Source organism: Heloderma suspectum, chromosome 1, assembly GCF_057233095.1.
Source record: "Heloderma suspectum isolate Gila_16-S chromosome 1, 16-S_ref, whole genome shotgun sequence".
In the NCBI taxonomy this organism is placed as follows: domain Eukaryota; kingdom Metazoa; phylum Chordata; class Lepidosauria; order Squamata; family Helodermatidae; genus Heloderma; species Heloderma suspectum.
Genome location: NC_139458.1, coordinates 189,744,440 through 189,765,830, shown reverse-complemented (window position 1 = coordinate 189,765,830; position 21,391 = coordinate 189,744,440).

Here is a 21,391-nt window from a genome sequence, read left to right as displayed (position 1 = left end):
CTGGTGGTGGTGGATTTGTTTTCTAAGATGGCCCATTTCATCCCATGCTCTGGGTTGCCCACAGCCAGGGAGACGGCAGAGCTGTCTTTGGTGCATGTTTTCTGGCTCCACGGATGGCCCAAGGGTCTCAGTTTGGATAGGGGCCCCCAATTCACTGCCTATTTCTGGAGGGAGCTACTTGGGCTTCTCCGCCCACCATCCACAGACGGACGGTCAGACCGAGTGCACCAATGCGAGTAATATTTGCGCTGTTATGTCAATTACCAGCAAGATGACTGGTTTTCCTTGCTGCCTCTCACAGAATTTGCTTATAACAATGCCTGCCATGCTTCCACCCGCCAAACTCCATTTTTTGCCAGTTTTGGTTACCACCCCAGGGCTTCCCCATCCACCTTAGCTCCCTCTTCGGTGCCAGTGGCCCATGACTTTTTAGAGGAGTTGTGAGCGGTACACCACCTCTTACGGGACTCCCTTGAATAAGCCAAGACAGCCTCTGCAGACCGGCGGCGCCAGCCGGGTCTGTCTCTGAAACTGGGGGACTGGGTTTGGTTGTCCACCCAATACCTCCCCTCTCACTCACCCGCAAGGAAGCTCGCGCCTCGCCACACAGGGTCTTTCCAGATTACGGCCCAGATTAACCCGGTTGCTTTTCGCCTGGCTCTCCCGCCCTCCATGAAGATCCATCCTGTTTTTCATCGGTCCTTGCTGTCCCCCCTGGTTTCTGGTGACCCTCATTGCTCGGTCGGTTCCCCCCCGCCGCCAGTGCTGGTGGAGAGGGAAGAGGAGTTTGAGGTCGCGGAGATTCTGGACTCCCACCTTTCTCACGGCCGCCTGCAATATCTAGTGGACTGGAAGGGGTACGGGCCAGATGAGCAAACCTGGGAACCCACAGAAAATGTGCATGCTCCATTGCTGCTGAGGCGTTTCCATCAGCTGTACCCCCACAAACCCAGGGCCCCAGGGGAAGAGCACAAGGGGGGCCTCATGGGAGCGGGGATGATATCAGGGTGGAAACTGAGCCGATAGAACCCCAGAGCAGTTCTGATTCTGAGGAGGATCAGCAATCCGTGGGAGAGGAGCCAGCTCATCCCTCACAGGCACAGCAGCTGGCGGAGATTCCTCCTGCTGGCATTCCTGAGACAGAGAGTGAGGCAGTGAGATAGAGAGGATCCTGGCAGTGAGGAAGTGCGGGAGGGGGGCTTGCTAGATGCTCCATGCAGACGCAGGGAGCGACGAGCGATGGAGGGTGCGGAAAGGAGGCGTAGCACCCGTTTGGCACGCAAGCAACAGCCGCCTCCCGTGGACCCAAGGGAAAGAGGGAAGGATCTCTCCCTAGCCCATAAATTCAGGGTCTTCAAGTGACTGTCCTTTAAATGGGAATCAACTGCCTACTTGGCACATAGGCCACTCTGCTGTTCCTTGCTTAGTCACTGGTGATTAGCATCTGAAAGGGTCATTAAGTTGTAAAAGGATTAAAGCCTTGAAAAGAATCCTTTCACCTGTGTCTTGAGTTGGCTATTGGAGTCTACTGAAAGAGGCCTCTAGGGCGCCTCTTGACAGCAGCCTTCGAGGGGATAAGAGGTGCTCAATAGACCAGTGCTTCGAGCCCCAGTATGGCTTTATCCTAACCACACTATATATGGACATTTTACAGCAGCCTTCCACAACTTGGCACCCTCCAGATGTTCTGGACTACAACTCCCATCAGCCCCAGCCAGCATAGCCAATGGTCGGGAGTGGTGGGGATTGTAGTCCAAAACATCTGGAAAGTTCCCCGTCAGTGCTGCAGGGTAGCAATTTATCTGATATGGTTCAGAATGATATGTTCCTGTATGTATAGTCTTAATTGGTGGTATTCTTACAGGATGCTGATGTTCATAAGGGTGTCCAGCAAGCCAGAAGCTTAATGGATTAAGGCTGCAAACCTGTACCAACATACCTGGGAGTAAGCACCATTGAATTCAATGGGACTTACTTCTTGGTAGACATACCTAGGATTGTTCCTTCTGGCATGGTTGGTGTGCTGTATGAGCAGAGAGAGCCATGCCCCAATCCCTCTGCAATACTGAAAAGGAGTCCAAATTATTTGAGATACCTCTAAGCATTCTGCATCTCTCCTTAAGTGTCTGTGTCAGGTCCTGATGTTTATAAGAGGTATATTTCTCTTCCACACTAGCCTGGAACAGGATTACCAGAGGATTACACAGCAGCTAGATGGGATGGGATCCAATCAGTCAACTCACAGAACCATTGAACTCACAACAGTTAAAATGGTAATCCTGTTTCAGGCTAATGTTGAAGAGAAATATACCTCTCTCCACTAGGCCTACCAAGTCTTAACAGTTCCTGTTTTCTTTCTGGGTATTTCCTAAAATGAGAACTTCAGTTTCATTTAGGTTCATCCATGTACACATTCACAAAGGTATTTCACAAGAAACATAATCCAGGCCACAGCAGTGAAGCGTCCTGTAGAGTTTGGAATTAGGTAGAAATTAATGAAAGCATTGAACATGTACTTTCGTGTGCGTACTGGTGCACCTTATTAGTACACATGAGCATTTTGAACACCTTTGCACACCTCTAAAGCTGACTTTTTGCTATGAGCTCCCCCCCCCCACGCCCACCCTGCTTTATAGGCTAAGGAGTGGTACTTCCACTGTGGCCAGTAAACGATACTTGCACACTGACTTTATGTGTGTGTGTGTGTGTATTGGAGCCATCACTTCTGTGTGAGTTCTTGGAAGCTTCTGCAAATGGCTTTTGTTTCTTTATTTACAAGCCATAAAACTGGAACACTCTTCCTGTCCCTGTGCAGTCTAGCCATTTACCGCCAGACATGGAGTTTCCTGGGTTTATCTGCTGTACTTGCACTCTTATTAAAACTCTTACAGTCTACCTTCCATGCTACGACTACCAAGATATAAAAGAGGTCAATATCTAATTACAAACATGTTGTCTCTGGGTGGTATATTTTTATCAGCATATGGCTGATCTACTGCCTCCCTGTCATCCCTAATTTGGATTCAAATGGTCAGCTGATCGGCACTGGACAACAAAGCAGGCATTTCCATCTTTGACATTTCTCAAGGCAGCATAATTTCCTCTAGTTTCTGTGCCCCACTGTAACTAAGCCTAACTATGGAACGCTGAAATAATTTCACATTCTTCTCCTGCTACTTCTGCCTCCATTTCCCACCCCTTCTTGTTTCCCTTGTGTTGAATTTTAGATTGTAGGCATCTTGGGGCAGGGACCTGTTTCTTTGTATTCTGTAAAGTGCCACACACATTGATGATGCCATATCAATCAATCAGTCAATCACAGTTAAGAGAAACTGGGCTGTGACAGTAGTTTTTTTAAAATTTGTTTATCTATTTTTCTTTAAAGATTTATATTCACTCTTCTACAAAGCTTCCAGGGTGATAAACCAAACATACTATAAACATACAGAAATAAGATACAATCAATAACATTTATTAGAACATTTATTAGAACAACAACATTAAAATCTATTCAAAAGCCCAGGAGAATAAAAACATCTTTTGCCTGGCACTGAAAGGATAATAATGTTAGCACTTTCTTAAGCATGGAGGGGGCAAATTTAAAGAAAATAAGTGGCTTGGTATGAACATTTAACCCCACTACCACCACCACCTGTGCACTGTGGTCCCAATCTGGATCAGGGTCCCCTCCACACTTACATGAAAGTAAAAGAAAAAAGATATGATCACCTACACATAATGCATTTAACATAGCATGCAGTGTAGCCCTCCGCTTGCTCTCTGATTCATTCATTTCCATTCATTTTTACATTTCTATACCGCCCAACAGCCAAAGCTCTCTGGGCAGTTTACAAAGATTAAAACCCTAAAAACACATAATATAAAACCAGTGTACAAAAATAAAGCAATTTTAAAACAGTCAACAGTAACAATGAGTCGGTCATTGCCCCAAATTCAAAACTGCCCATTGGCTTTCTTTTCTTCAGCCCCACCCTTACAGAGTGCAGTTCTCAGACCCCACTTTGCCAGTAAATGGGCCATTCAGGAAACACATCAGATCCCATTGAGGAAGGATCAACCAATCATCCCAATCAGCATGCAATCTGCTTAAGCAGAGTTAGTCACCTGGCTGCCATTATTTTGCCCAAGATCTTGGCTCTGTTATATTGGAGTGCCAAAGTGTTCTGGCCCTGCCTCTGTATGGAATGTGGGCATATTCTGCTTGCTGCACCAGGCTCTCCTTTAACTCTCAGTCATGGCTGTCTCTTGCCACATGATGGGGGCAGCAGCCAAGAGAAGCATGGAGTCCACATAGCATGATGAATGAACAACTACTCACCCTTTTACTGTAGGGTGGCATCAACAGAACATGGGAAGGGACCCCGTCTCTGTGGCAGCTCCCCTGAGCCTGTGTGAATTCAGAAGTGAGGCATGTGTGAGTTCTTCAGGTGTGAGAGGTGATGTGTGTCCTTCACCTGGGCAGAGCAGTTCCATTAATGATGTGCTCACAATCCCCTTTTTAAAAAAACACACATGGCTTGAGAATTAAACTCTTTGCGTCTTTAACTTTTCTTTCCATTCATCATTTATTCTCTCTGTAGCTTGGATGCTTTCAAAACAGACAAATAGGTTCCTTTTATCTCTTTACCATATTCAGTGCTATAAAAATAGCTCAGTGGTTTGGCTGCCACCTACTGTTCAGTGGAGTGCATATTTTACCTTAGTAGTAAGGACCGTGCTGTTCTTGAATGGTATGGTACTGCTTTTCTATGGCTGCACCGTTAGTATCTTCGAATCAAACTTCTCTTTAAACTCTCAAAACACAGCCGACACAAGGGGCTTCCATTTGCTGATAATCAAGTCTCCACAACGTGTGACTCATCATGACAAATAAGGTGGCCATGTGTTTTAATTTACAGAAGACTGTTTGAAAGCATCCTCTGTTTGAAGGGCTGTCCAGTCCAAATGCAGTTTAAAAATAAAGCAACATAAGAGAAGAGAGAGCCTTGAAGGGGCACCCCGAGTTGCCCATCGACAGTGAGTACCTGGACAGCAGACTGAGCGAGCAATGGGTCACCTGGTTGGTCTTCCTCAGTATGGTGAGATGAATTGTATGTTTATTTTAATTACAGTCATTATTTCTACATTTCCATCCATACATATATATTAGCATATGCAAATTTTGTTTGCATATGCTAATATATATGCATATTAGAAGATGTAAATCTTTTTGTTCTACTTTTTTGGTGATGTGTAAGCGGCCACCCCAATGCTGGATGCAGTTTGCCAGTCATGTTTGGAGGCCTACCTGGATTTTAAAAGCGCCTGTTATTGCTGCCTGCCTTGGACCCCCAAAGCAGAAGGAAGTGAAGCACTCAGAAGATTGGTGGACTGTATTCTGCTGCGGCAGGGGTAGGAATGGCAGAGAATTCCGCCACGGATTTTAGTGAGGCCGAATGCACTGGCATTCGGCCCCCTGAAATCCATGACGGAACAGCCTGCCCCCCTGCCCCCCCGTGGATCCCCCCCGCGATGAGACTTACCTGGGGCGGATGTTCTGGACAGTGGCAGTGGCAGTGGCAGCTTGTCTTTCACCAGCTGCCGCAGCCGCCATTTGCATTCTGGCCTTTGCCGTGATAGGCTACGTAAGTCTTTACGTAGCCTATCACGGCAAGCCAATAAATTTTTTAAAAAACCCCACGGCATACGCAAATGGTGGTGGCTACGGCGGCTGCCATTTGCGTTCCTTATTTTTTGCCGTTTTAGCCTACGTAAGTATTTACATAGGCTAAAACGGCGAATAAAAAAGGAATGTAAATAGCACCCACTATGCTATTTGCGTTCCCTGTTTTTTCGCTGTAATAGTCTACGTAAATATTTATGTAGGCTAAAACAGCGAAAAATAAGGAACGCAAATGGCGGCCGCCATAGCCGCCGCCATTTGTGTATGCCGTTTGTTTTTACCCAGACATGATAGGCTATGTAAAGACTTACTTAGCCTATCACGGCTCCCTGGCTGGACGCAAATGGCGGCCACTATGGCAGCTGCCATTTGCATCCGCACCAGCCAGTCCGCGGCTGGAAATCCGGCTGCAGATGGCCCTGGCCTGGCCAGCTGCTCTGCGGAGCCGCCGCGGAACATAGCTGGCCGTCGAGGATTCTGGAGGAAAGGACCAGATCACCCCCGTCGAGGATTCCGGGGGGAGGGACGGAGCGCCTCCCCCCCTCCAGAGGATGCCGCGCCGCCACTGGAACAAGGTAAGGGATTCGTACAACCCTAGGCAGGGGTGTCGGAAATTGTGTGGGCCCAGTTAGATACTTTGGGATCCAAGGATGAAGAGAGGGACACACATGTTTTTTAAAGAGATATTGGTATAATTTGGAATTGTTCTTGGTACATTTAATCCAAACATAAGTTTTGTCTCTGGGATCACATTCAGAAAACTCCAGTCTTTTTGCAGCAGAAGCCATGTGTGGAAAACACTGCTTGCCTGGCAATCACAAGAAAACACTGCTTGCCTGGCAATCACAAGAAAATTGTTGGATCGGCTTTGCACTTTTAAAAAAGTTTCCTTTAAAAAAAATAAATAACACAACAAAAGAATGGACAAATGAAGATGCATCTAAAAAAAAAAGTGGTCAGCCTGATTAAAACATGGGAACAGGTGTAAGGCCGACTGCAGCACCAGCATTTCACTTGCTGCCACATGGGTATGTCATTCAAATTGCAAAGCCAAGAGGAAGTGAGCTTGCACAGCAGCAGAGCAGCCCACTGTGAGCTCTCTTTATAGAAACAAAGATAGCCACGTTGGTCCATGAGTGCCAAATCCAAAAGCCAGGGGGGAAATCCAGAGGGTGGGGAATCCAAAATCCATAGTTAGGCAATACCTTTATTACAACCAGTCAAATAGTCACTAAAGATTGTGCAGGCTTTCAAGTTAGGATAACATAACTGTGGATTCTGGATTCCACCCTCCCTCACCCCCCGGATTTCACTTTTTAGATGACATCTGGCTTCACCCAAAATCGATAACTGATCCTAGAAAAGAAAAGTTTGGAAAATCACTTGATCTCTCTGGTGATGCAGCACACACACAAATCTCTTGGTATGTGGAGACAGCTGTGGTGACAGCTGCATCATGTGGCCATTCCTCGACCTAAAGGAGGGGTGGGCTATATGTGGCCTGTGGCCCACATGGACCCTCCCCCCCCCGTGTTCCCCTGTGGCTGCCACATTTGCCGCCATGGCAGCGGAGGCAAAAATCACACCAATTTAACAGGGGATACAAAGCACACAGCGAGCATACATCTTGCTTCCAAGCAGAATCATGTTCCTGGAAACCTCCCAGAACTATGATCCTTCTTGCAAACAAGGTGCATGCTACCCTCAGGCCTTATTTCCCTGCTAAACTAGTGTGATATTTGCTGCCACCATAGCAAATTCAGCCAAAAACAGCGGCAGCAGCAAATTCAGCAGTAGCAGGGCTGTGGTGCACCACCCAGTGGGTTCTGAAGACAGCAGTCTCAATTGTATTCATGGGCCTTACTCACAGGTAAGTGCATGTAACCTTACAACCTTACAGTGGCTCTTGCTCCAGTTGGTTTTATAATGAGAATATTGGCCTTGCATTATCCAGGATGGCCATTTAAATATTGGGAGGTGCTTCTTTGCTTTCTTTTCTGCATGAATGATGACCAACATCAATATAGTCAGTGAACAGATGTACAGACCCCCCTCCTGGTCTTGATTCTTCTAGGGTGTTCCGTCTGCATTTCATGGATTGTCAGGTGTCTTTCATTCAATTGCTGAATGATTGGAGGAATCAGATTTTTTCCAATTTCCCAAATTTGTGCAAATTCGCATTTGCACAAATGCACATTTGTGCAAATTTGCAATTGTGAAAATGTGCAACCCCCCCCCCCAATGCACATGTCCTCTCCAAATACACATTTTCATGCTTTAGCCTATGAGTGAAATGCACATTTTTGCCTGGTGTTTTTTTATTTTACATATTTTTCTATGATTAAATTTGCATAAAATTCTGGAAAGTTGTTTTTAAAACAACAACAATAAAAAACCAGTCCACAAGTCTACAGAATCCGAGCAACTTGGGAAATAATAATAATTCCACTGCAGAATCTGTGGATCAGATTAATAGAAATCCAAAGTAATTTGATTCTGTTGCAGATTTGTCTGACATCCCTAGATTCTGTAAGATTATCGTCTCTGGTAAACATTGAATAGAAGCTGCAGAACAAATGGGGAACATGAGCTAAAATCTATCAAGGTTCCTCAAACCCAGATAACTGAGGAAGACAGGAAGGATACCTACCATCATTCATAAGCTGGATAGTAGTAGCACCAGGGTTTAACTCTTGGGAAATAATAGTGCAGGTTGTTTCAACAGCTTTTAACAGGAGTTTTATTGGTACTAGTAAAGCTGTTGCTGCTGCTGCCTGGTATTGTTGACATCTGAGCTCTGGGTATTATGATAAACTTTAAGTAAGATTTTGCCATCCCTCACCACAGATAGCCAGGGGGCATATATAATCATGAAGGGCTACTGGCATACACTGTCACAGGAAAGGGAATCTAAGAAAGGATGCCCCCTGCCTAGTCACTGGTTTGGTGGCCTTCATTACACACTTCCCATAACTTTTAACTGGGAATGCTAGAAACTTTAAAAACAATCTTTATTAAATCATATTTAAAAGTTATATAAACAATCACGCAATATAGACATCCTTCCAAAAAAACAGTTTCAGATCAGGGAAAGCAACTGGTATGAACAAACATTATCTCTTTAAATTTATCATTCCAAAACATGACAAAGACGCCATGCTAGAAACGTATATGCACAAACAGTGAAAGCTGAGGTTCCCTTTCAGATTCCTCTGTGTCTGATAACACCACATTTCGTTGGGAATGTAATCCACAAATATGTGTGTGTGATTCTTTAGCAGCCCTCCCTGGAGGAGGAAGGTATACTCAGGGCCAGTCTCAACACCTCGCACCCTTGGGCTGCTGGCAAGGCCCACTGCTGATCTGGCTCTATTTCATTTTTTTTTCATTTTCATTTTTTCAGCCTTGTACTCTGAACAGCACCTGGGTTTAAATGCCATTTTAATTCCCCACAATGCCCCACCACTGAGGCACTGTGGGAAGTTAAAATGGCAGCCACCAGGAGCTACTGGGAGTGCTGCTGTTTGCTGCCATTGCCAAGTAAGCCCATCAGGGCCAACGTAATTTAATCTTCTTCACATGATTGAATTGCATTTGAACCTCTTTGGGGGAGGAGAGGGGCAGCGTTAGATATTCCTGTTCTTAAAACGTATATGAGGAGTAGAGAAGTAAGAGGAACCAAGGAAGTATCCAACACTGTGTGTGTTTATGCGAGAGGGGAAAAAAGCTTGTTCTGGGATGTGGCAATCCAGAGGTTTGTTTTTGCATAGTTTTAGGGGCAGTTCAGTGTCCTTTGTTATGTCTCTTTGCCGACCATTAGTACATTGCATAGAAGATGGTGGAAGATTCAAGCCTGCCCACCCACTGCGCTCTTCACCTGAGACCTTGCTCTGTGTCTCATGGCCATTGGAAGCTTGCCTGAGATGAGATCTGAGGCAGGGCTTTATATTTGTGCTGGCTAGATTATAGATCTTCCTACAAGGGGAGGTCTGATTAGCCACCTCTTTGATAATGTTTCAGTGTTCTGAAGACCTTTGTTTTTTGCCACACTTCCCCCGCTCACTCCCGCTGTTGTGAATTAGTTTCAGCTAGTTCTGCTTTTTAGCTCTCCATTTCATCATTTTGATTTATACTGTGTTTCAGCTTGTGTTTTTGAGCCACCATGACGGCCCCGTGTGGGGCCGAAAGGTGAGAAAGCAATGATTTCTAAATAAATAAATGTAAAGAAAAGAAACTATGAAAGCAGAGTTGTCTCAAGACACTTTGCTGCCTGAGGCAAAATAACAAATGGTGTCCCCCATCCCCCCTCTTGGTGCATAGTACCCAAGCCTGACCAAGTTATTTTGGTCAACAAAAAGGGGAACGCCACAAGGAATGCCAAAAGCAAAGGGTAGACATAACGGGTGTTTAATTAACCACTTTGCTTTTGGCATTCCAAGTTATTTTGGTACCTGAGGCAGCAAATCCTACAAACAGAAAAAAAATACAGTAATAATATTTTAAATAACTAACAATTTGCTGCCCTTTCATGAAATACCAAGGGTAGTTCAGATGAGGCTTTTATTACACCATCAGCCTGCTTCATTCAGGGAATTTTACAGGAGGTCCAGATATTCTTTGCCTCTACTCCTAACCTTCCCATGCTTTCCCACCACAGCTTCCGTCTTTTTTCTTACTGTAGAAAATCCGATTAAAGAAGAAAAGATGGAATAGCTGCACAGTACCTTCTGATTGCTAGCACTAGGTGCCATCCTGGTCAGCTGCCTGGTGCGATTGCCTCACTCTGCCTAGTGGTAGGGCTGGCCCTGATGAGAGGCCTGTGCGAAAGGGGTGGATGGGATGAGATTCTGTGGGTGTGCTGCCCAAGTAATAGTCATGTGTCACATTTTGAATGTACAATACGCCATTTCTCCAGCCTTTCAATACCATGAGCCAGAGCATACAGCTGGGCCAGGGATCCACAGACATCTGGCAAGTCTAGGGATCGGCTTTCCCCTTACTAGTCGGCTATCTGCTCTGGAAATACCGTGGAGGGGAGGGACATCTTTTCATTCTGCTCATCTTTGCCTGGTGATGCTTCTTCTGGCTGTAAGCAGCTAAGTGACCCCAGGAACCCACTTTGCTGTATCCGTATCACAAGCTTTCCTCCCCCCCTTTCTTTTTCTTTTTTTCAAAACTTAGGATAGGTGTCAGTGAAGCGTGTAATGGCAAGAAAGTGATAGTGATCCCCTACCATATGATCTTGTGTACATCATATATATATATATATATATATATATATATATATATATATAAGCTGCTTCTTCCTTCTATATAATGATGTGTAAATATGAACCATATTCCACATAATCTAGGAAGACAAACCTAGGCATGTGTCTAGCTCCTCTACAGGTAACAACGGAAAAATATCTGAAACTTCAGAATTTGTCATCGTGAGTGGGGCAGTGGAGTGGGGTGGGGAGGCAAAGGGCCACTCACATTTTGGACATTTTTGCTCTTTGACAAACTTCACAGGGTGGGGACAGAATGGAGTTCAATGAATATAAAACTGGGAGAAGATTTTGATGTTTGTTTGTTTTTTTAAAAAATGAGTATATTTGCAGATATATAGATATAGATGTTTTTTTCTTCCATCTTTCACAATGTAATTCTGTAGGATGAATTGTTCTTCCTTTTTTTTCTTCAAGTGTCAACTCCTTCGAAATCTAAATGATAAAGAAAAAAATAGCAGAACACCTCCCTATGGGACAGAAACAAGATTACTACTATAATATACAGCTGTGTAAGACCTGGCTTTTTGGTCAGGTTAAGCTTTTAAGAGAATATTTCATCATGTCTGGTTCATTGTTTTTTTAAATTGCATTTTATATGTGTGTTTTTAGTTTGCAATTTAACCCAAGCCCAAAGGGTGTAGTAGACTTAAAATATAATAAATAACGGGTGGCCTCTAGTACTCTGAGGCTCATGATGCATAGGGTGGGGAAAGAAGGGGAAACAGAGGGCTGGTTCACATGGCATGGCCAGCTCATTGTGGGTTATTTAACCGAGGATGAGCCACAGGGCGTGCTGGGCTTGTGCAACCACCATTTTGAATATGCACCATCAAGGGTTAACTGTTGAATAATTCATGACAGCCAGGTTTGCACAACATGGTGCAGCCCCCGATCACCCCGATGGTGGCTTACGTATTGAAGCACACCCAGCATGCACAATGACTCATGGTCGGTTAAATAACCCATGCTGACATGGCTGTGTCGTGTGAACAAGGTCAGAGTGAAATGCATTTGAGTGATCCTTTGAGTGAGAAGCTGCTGAGCACCATTACTGGTTGGATGGGAAGTGGGCAAGGGGTGACCTATTAGGCCTCATAGGTTGTTGTGGAGCCCAATGGGTGGGGTAAGTAAAGACAGCCATGCCCTGGAAACTGCTGAATCAAAAGCACTGTTTTAGGTTTCAGCACGCGCGTGAGATGCCCAGTGTCGTTTTTAAAAACAGTTCCTAAATACAGAGATATAGGTGCTCTTATTTATTTAGTTATTTCATTTCGTTTCTATACTGCCCAACAGCTGAAGCTCTCTTGAAGCAGTACTCCTAAATATAGGGATATAGGTGCAATAGAGGGATGTAGGTGAAATATGTATTTAAATAATATATGCTAAATACAGAGAGAGAGGTGCTCCTGAAGAGTAATGACATGTAGTCTAAAATCAGGCCCAGGCCAAGGCAGGTTGCTGACACTGCCATTGCCCCGCTTCTTTTTCTTCTGGCAGTGGCAGCTGCTGCCCACCCTCGAATCTGCTTGGTGGCCAGCTACCCCAGCTGGCCACATATGCCCACTGTCCAGCTGGCTTACTTTATTTGGCGCATATGTGCCTGCCTCTCTGCCACTCCCGCCCGTCATCTGCCTTCACCTTGTGCAGCGGCGCCTGTGAGAGGTCGGCCGAAGTGTCGTGAGAGTTCCGGGACCTCTTGTGATACTTCAGCCGACCTCTCACAGGCACCCCGTGGCGGCTGCACAAGGTGGAAGAAGCTGTCGGGCAGGCGAGTGAGTGAGTAAGGGGCTGCTTCTTGCTTCTGCCAGCCGCCCGCATGGCCAGCAGGACCAAGAAGCAGCAGGGCCCTTTGGAGCGGGGAAGCAGCACAATTCTCGAGTCTTCCCATATTCTGCTGCCCGATGCACACGCATCAGGCGACTTCATGGTAAGGCTAGCCCTGTCTGAAATACAGGGTGTGTGTTCATGGGTGACACCTCATCCCCAAACTCTGCAGAATCAATGGTGTCTGATATTTTTATAAATGTAATACACATACAAAGGCAATGAATGCACATGAAACGCACATCTATATGAAAATACAACTTACTAGCAATTATACATAGGTTTCAATGAAAGCGGACCAGATATCCAAATAGGTGTCCATTTGAAGGTGGCATCTATACACCACCTGTTCAAATGTTGAAAACGTTGTAAAGTTCTCAATCTGTTGCATTATAGGAAGTGAGCATTTATCCTTCCGATGTTGTAATATCAGTCTTTTAGCTGTCAAGTGGGTGTGGAGAATCCATGTATGCTGACCATTTATTAATTTCAATGAAGTAGATAAATAGTTTAAAAGAACATGTACTTCAGTGAATATCAAAGTCTATTCCAGTACAAAATTGATCTGTGTAATAACCTCCTCCTACAAAGAAGCAACTACTGGACATTGTCAAAACATACATTTAAAAGAAGCACTCACTGCATTGCACTGCCAGCAATTATCTGAATTAGACAATCCCTTATTAAAAAGATGTTGTGGTATCCAATAGCACAAAACAAAGGTTTTTGCTGAATAAGACGCAGCCTACGATCCATAGGTGTGATAGGTATAGACGCCAAAGTGACGATCCACTGATTAGACAGAATGGGACAATCCAATTCCCTGTTCTATTCCATCCTGTGTGACATTTTAATATTTCACTGGGTACCAAATGACTAAGGGTGAAGACAGGCAAACATTCGGAAGCTGGAACACATTATTTGCCTGGAAAATAAATGCAGTGAATGTGTATTCAAACCATTTTATCACCATTAGAATGTCTGTCTTCACCCTTAGAATGTATGTTTGTATTAACTGAAAGTTAGTGCTAGCTGTGTGTGTGTTTGTGTGTGCGTGCTCTCAGTACGTTTTAAGGAGGGCCGTGTAATCAACTGGATAGATTGTTAGATCTAAACTACATGAATTGACCTACAATTCATGTTTATAAATATTATCAGTGAATAAATATGTTACAAGTGGCTTACAGCAGGAATGGAACGAGGAATTGGAACATCCTATTTTGTTATCAATGGACTGCCGTCTTGTTGTCTGGATCAGACATCTCAACAGATCTTCGGTTACACCTTATCCAGCAAAAACTTGTGTTTCGGGTCTGGATGCCACAACATCTTTTTAATAAAGGTTTGTCAAATTAGGCTAATTGTTGGAGGTGTAATGCAGTCAATGCTTCCCTTATTCATATGCTTTGGAAATGCCCAATGGTTGCCTCCTTTTGGGAAGAAGTTATACAGATAAATTTTGCATTGGAAAGCTTTTTAATATTTACTGATGTAATTGTCCTTTTCAAATACTTACCTGCTTCTTGGAATGTAACACATGGTCAGCTTAAATGGATTTTTTTGCGCCTTTTTGGTTGCTAAAAGACTGATACTACGATACTGGAAGGATAAAAGTTCACCGCCTATAATGCAATGGATTGAAGACTCAACAACACTAGCAACATTGAAAGAGTGGTATATAGGCATAACTTGTAGATGGACTTATATGTGGATATTTGGTCAGTTTTTACTGAAATTTATGTGTAACCTATACTTTTTCCCTTAAAAAAACCCCCAAAACTTCTTTCTAGAATATTGTAATAATTCAAAACTGAGGGTTTTAGAATGTTATACTTTTTTTCTTTTTGTTTTGTTATGTTGTTTTTTGTTTGTTTTGTTTGTTGAAATTCACAATAAAAAAATTGAAGAAAAATAAACTACATGCTGTGTTAAATATGTTTTTTTTAACCTCTCAGTAATCTCATGGGGCCCTGACTGGGGCCACCACCATACATGGGTTGGGGATGTTTAAACTTTCCCATCCAGCCACTGTCCTTTCCTAAATCTCCCCAACCTCATGCAGGAACTAAAAATGGGGGGAGAGGGGACCACAAGGATGACACCCTGGACTGCAAGGAGGTCAAATCAGTCCATCCTAAAGGAAATCAACCCTGAGTGCTCCTTGGAAGGACAGATACTGAAGCTGAAGCTCAAATATTTTGGCCACCTAATGCGAAGAGAAAACTCCCTGGAAAAGACCCTGATGCTGGGAAGGATTGAAGGCAAAAGGAGAAGGGGACAGCAGAGGATGAAATGGCTAGATAGCATCACTGCTGCAATGAATATGGACTTGAGCACACTCCGGGAGAGAGCGGAGGACAGGAGGGCCTGGCGTGCTATGGTCCATGGGGTCACGAAGAGTCAGACACGACTGAACGACTGAACAAGCCCTTATAAGAATAGGAAGTCTTCCTGCATTTAAGGTTCATCTCTGCTATAGTCTCCTGGGAGTGGAAAATCAGTGGGTTAGATCCAGACTAAGTTAGCTATGCTTTACTCCAGAAGTGGGCAGACAGACAGACATCAGGCTTGCAGGATCTGTTTTGTTTTGTTTTTTTACTCACACCCCAAGATCCACCACTGAAACCAGGTGTACAATAAATAAACTTAGAATTAAAGAATTCTGACCCCAGGAATTTGGCTTGAATGCCAGCACTGCTAACAGTCCTTCCACACAAAAATCCATACCTGGTTAATCCCAACTTTCTTCATCTTAGCAGTATAATGCAGGGAGAGGCTGAATCATTTTATTGCTGCTGTTAAACAACTGGAAGCCAGAAATTCTTGATGGTTTTCTAAAAATAATCCAGAGATCTACCAGGAGATCAGGATCTACCTTCTGTATACCTCTGTTTTAGTCCCACTGAAATCAGTGTGTTGGCCAGGATTAACTTGTCCCATTGATTTTAATGTGACTAAAGTATGACGAAGAGTGGCATCCTACCCCCTGGAACTAGATTGTTGGAGGGAGGGAGGACTGGGTGGGTGGAAGAGCTCCTTTGCCAATGGAGAAGAGTTCTACCAGTGGGGGACAAGCAAGGGGGGGAAGCTCTGTTTGCCCCGGTGGTCCTGTTCCACTGATGGAAAGCTCTATAAGTAGAAAGCTACAGTTGGCTTGGTAGCTGGTGGAAGACCCCAAAGCGAGGTGTTTTGGGGGTGGGGCACTTGCAGCTTTGGATCCACTGAATCCAAAGCCTTGCAGATCCATTGATAAGTACAATTCCTTGGGGCCCTTAGCTATGCCTGCCTGGAGTTGGCATAGTGGGGGTGGGGGAATGCTCCCCCACCTACCCTCCTGGGCAGCACAAGCCTGCAGGGCTTGGGATGTGGCAGTGGATCTGCCCCTCCACTCCTCTCCAAGTCCACTTTGATTGCTCTGCCTACCTGGATCCCATCTAGTATCTTTCAAATGAGAAAAATACTGAGCTATTTCATAGGCTGATGTAAGAGCAAACACAATAAAGACTATAAAGCACTTTGAACTATTCATAATGCCATATAAACAACAGCCCTGCATACACGGAGTTTGATAAAAATAAATAACAGAAAACATATATGTAGGCTGCTTAACGCATATTGATATCAACGGGAGTTGAGCATCCTAATTTCACACAGAAACATAGCCTGATATTATATTTTCCCACTAGTTCCATAATGTATTTATTAAATAATTGTGTGTGTATACACAAATAATTGTGTACACACACACACACACACTCCCCTACCTCTCCCTTGGCAAACTAAATGGAGAATAGGAAATAAAATTAAGTGGGCTGTTGATAGATGTCTGCTTTTGATTTAGATTTACCACTTTTAAAAACAATATCAAAGACATCTTAAAAAAGAAAAGAAATTCTAATTCAAGCTTATATGAGCAACAACAACAAAAAATCTTTCCTCTTTGTGTGTCATTATGAAAAGAATGAAGCAAGCTTCACCTTAGTGTAGTGGTGCAAGGAAAATAATGGTATCCAGTCTGGATGTGCAAACGCAGAGAGAGAGAGAAAGAGAGAAGGGAAGGGAAGGGAAGGGGGGGAAACACCCCACACAAGAGCTTCACATTAAAGTGCCTTCTAGGTAACTGACATGACGCATCTAGTCAGACGTAAATAATGACAGACGGAAACTATCATGAGGTCTGTGAAGCATCAACATGCTGCCATCATTTTTTTCTAACCTTGCTTTGCTAGCAGCTCCCGGGCTTACAGGCTGAGAGATCATTTAAAAAGCAAATCCTAATGATGCTGCCCACAGTAACAAGAGCCGGTAAGATTGGCATCAATTTAGCTTCAGTTTACAAACTTGAAATCACAGACATTGCTAACTCAAAGACACCCTAAACTTTCTTTGTTCTTCCTTGGTACTTTTGCCTCTCTTTTTTTCCTTGTTGGAAATGAGTCACTTGTGTGTGTGTGGAGGGGGGGGGGGGATGAAGAGCTGTCAGTCTTCGTGATTTTCCTGACACCTCCAGTATATGTGCTTTGATTGCTTTGCTAGTACTGTGAGCTTTACTGGATGAACAATACCCCTGATACAGTCTCTCCTCATTTTTTTCCGACGTTCATATTTTCTGTGCATTACATTTGCACAGGTTAAAATAAGTACAGGCCATCCCAGTATCCCTATGGTTAATATGGTTTGTACTTCAGATAAACGTATGTCAACCTGGCTGCCATAATCAATATGGACTGGTTGCACACTTTTGCCAAAGAAGTTCAAGGGGTGGGGGTTGGGCTTGGAGGAAGCTGGCTGTCTTGCCTGGTTTCAATAGACTCCCTCTCTCTGGCAATACAGTGTGAAAATCAAATAGTCACACACTGTATTTGTTTAGCAAGCGACTTCTTTGCACACCACTGGGAAACGGGGCTGATATACAGTAACATCATGGCATGATCACTTTGCAGATCAGCGTATGGCTTTGCTTGGGTGCCAGCGGAGCACAAGGGCTTGGAGAGAGACAGCTGACAACATGCAGGAACAAGCAGATCAGATCGCCTGGGCTTGATTGTAAACATTATTTTCATATGCAACAATGAATGTTCATTCTCCTTAGTAAATCAAACCCTAGTCTGTGTACCGAGTTTGCATTGTCTGTGTATTATTTTTTTTAAACAAGCTTGCAAACCAGCCTTCTGAGGCAAAGGAGATGCAAAGTTGTTGTTGTTGTTGCTGTTGTTGTTGTTGTTGCTTTTGTTTTTAAAAGAGCATCTTAAAGACACACACACCCTTTCATAAAATGTTAGTACTTATAAATAATCTGTGACTCAAAGAAAATACCTGACACTTAATTCTGCTGGTGATATCAGGTAGCATCTAGGTTTATTTCCCCAGGCATTTTTGAAAAATGTGCTGTTTGGTCTTTAAATTTAAACTTAATAAATAGCTAATTTAAGATCTTGTTCTGTATGCAAGGATGTAAACGCAAGGCATTCATTTTTTTAATGTTCCATTTATTCTTGTTAGCTTAATTATTGCAAGGAAACTGTGAGCAATTTTTTTTTTTTTACCAGTGTCTGATTTCTGAGAATGGTTATTAAATATTAAATGGATGCATAATTCAGGCAATTAAGAAAGTAATCACACAAAGTAATGTAATGGAAGTTAATTATTACTGCATAAGCAAATAGTTCATTAATGCTAGTAGTTGCTATGGCTGCATTCTTAATACATGCAGACATGAAGCAGAAATCCTCTGTGTATTCAAAGAGAAGTACTTGAAAGTGTGGTACTGCAGAGAGAGTGCTCCTAATGAAAAGCATAAGCAAATAAGGTCAGATTGACCCTTGGCTTCTCCAAATAAGAATAATCATGACTTTTAAAAAAGAAAAAGGGAAGACAAGAATGTTCTCGGAACTATGTTGGCTGACCTACATGTCTTTAATCTTTAATAATTTGTAGTTAGTACAATTTGTGGCGTGGCTTAAAATCAAGGGAGAGCTTAGGAAATTCAGCCAGTTACAAAGCAGACCAATAGTTTTACCCCGATAAGCATCCTGGCCAGCCACAGTGGCGTTTGTTTACTATCGAGTCATTATGGGTACTTAAAAGGGCTGTAGTGTTTTCAACTTAATAAGCTTAGGGAACTCATGTCACAGCCACCATTTTGAATTTGGCCCTACAATGACTTGAGCAAAAAGCAGTCTTTTTTGGTGTGGTGTTCTGGGATTTTCCCAGTGTGAAGCCTGTATAGCCTTTCTTTGCACTGGGCCCAGGAGTGGCACTTAAAAGATTCGGGGCCCAGGTACATAGGACAGAAATCTGCATATGCTAATTCATACCTATATATGCAAATTTAGAAATGATTGCAAGGATTTATTTAAATTTCACAAGAGGCGAAGCCAGTCGATCAATTTCTCATTCAAATAATCTCAAATAAAACAAATTCTTCAGTTAATTTTCATCCTACCCCAGATCATCCCAAACCAATCGGAAAAAAGTTTTGCCTAACTTTAATTGCCATGCGGGGGAAGACTAGTGGTGGGTGTGTGCACATGTGTTGCAACATGTGCGGAAGGGAGGGCTATCCATTCCAATCCTCCTTAAAATAACTCCCTGCATGGTAATTAAACTGAGGGAAAAACCTTCTATTGGCATCAATGGATACTCAGGTCTCTCTGGAATAGATTTGGGGCTCCAGGAAATAGTTTCAGGGCCCACGCCTAGCAACACCCCTGACTTGGGCCCTTTTAAGATTCCACATGGCCTGGGATTGCTTATGTATCCCAATATATGGGAGCAGCAGCCATGTTCCCAATTCATGCCTGGAGCATTTCACTACCAGGGATTCAAGAAGAGAAGGTGACTGTGGTGACAGCACATTAGCAGGTGGAGGAAGGCTAGAACGGTGGGAGGTCATAGTGGTCCCCTTGTTAGCAGCAGGGTCTTAGCATCTCCCTATGTTGCTAGGCAACAGATGTTGCTTCCAAAGCTCTCACTACTTTGGTGCCTTGGGCCGGGAAACAGGCATGTGCGTGGGCCCTGGAGATAGGTGGATGTGAGCTTCCAGAGGGGACCCCGGCCACATGGTGACTCTCATGGTGAAACCTGAATCATAAAACATCGTCCATTCAGATCTATCCTTGTAACAGCCCAGGCCTGCGTTTGTTTTGACAGCTTGAAAAGTATCTTGCCTTACTTTCTAGACTAAAAATCATGAAAATTTTACCCACCCATTTCCCAGTGTGAGTACTATTTGGATGGCTAATAGGTCACTCTGGTTGGGAGTTTCTCTTACATTTACCTTATTTCTAGCTTCCCTGTGTGACATTATTGTTTTCATTCTGATTCCATAAAGATTCTGCCACCACTGCCTCCTAACACAATAATCCTACACACACTTATAAGGAAGCAAGCTCCATAGACTACAACAGGATTTACATTTGAGTAAACATGCATAAAATGGCACTGATGATCTTCTTTTGGATGCCCTGAATAGAAAAGGACCATTTGTTTGTTTGTTTGTTTGTGTATTTATCAATTTGTTTGTATAGCTATTTGTAAAATATTTATATCCTTCCTCTTAATCATGGAAATTCCAAAGGTGGCTAACAAATATAAACAACATGTAAAACCATAAAATCTGAGCAATCAACAAATCACCACCTGGAACTACAGCTCAGAACACCAGCAGCTTCAGATCATGTTTAAAGCCAAAGAGAAAAGCAGTGTCTTCATTCCCTCCTCACTTGCTAAAAATCAGCCAAGTGGCTGGCTGGAGAATAGACAGGGGGAAGGTTTTCCAAAAGGAAGGCACAGCAACCAAGAAGGCCCCGTTCCATGGTGCCACACACCTCACTTCAGAAGGTGGAGAAACTCTGAGCAGGGTCTCTGAAGTAGTGTAAAGGTCAGGAAGATTCATATGAGAGTTTAGACCAGGGGATCCCCAACCTTGGGTCCCCAGATGTTGTTGGACTACAGTGCCCATCGTCTGTGACCACTGGCCATGCTGTCTGGGGATGATGGGAGTTGCAGTAGTCCAACAACAACTGGGGACCCAAGGTTGAGAACCACCAGTTTAAACTATATCTGAACCTCCTGCTGTTCCCACCTTTGAGATGTGTCACAAGAAAGGACGACTGACAGGGAGGGACATCCATAAAAGCAAGTCCTGTGTGGCGCAGGAGGATCTGATGTCAGCACAAATCCATTTCCAGTACAATTGCAGCCAGAGCAATCACTTCAGGATCCAGAGCTAGATTTATTTGTTATTTATTAGATTTTTAATCCACCCAATAACCAACATTCTCTGGGCAGGTTACAAACAGTTAAAAGGGTAAATTTCGATACAAGCCGTTAAAATGATAAAATACAATACAAATATTTAAAATAATAAAATAGAATACGAAACAATAAACAGCGCAGGAAAAGATTTGAAAAGCCATAGACATTTAGAATTAGGTCTCTAAAATGCCTGGGAGAAGATAAAGGTCCTTGACTGGCGTAGAAAAGGTAGTAATGCAGGCGCCAGGCAAATCTTTTTTGGGAGGGCGTTCCATAAGGGGGGGGGGTGCCACAACTGAGAAGGCCCTCTCTCTTGTAGCCAGCTGCATAGCTTCCTTCAGTGGCAGCTTCT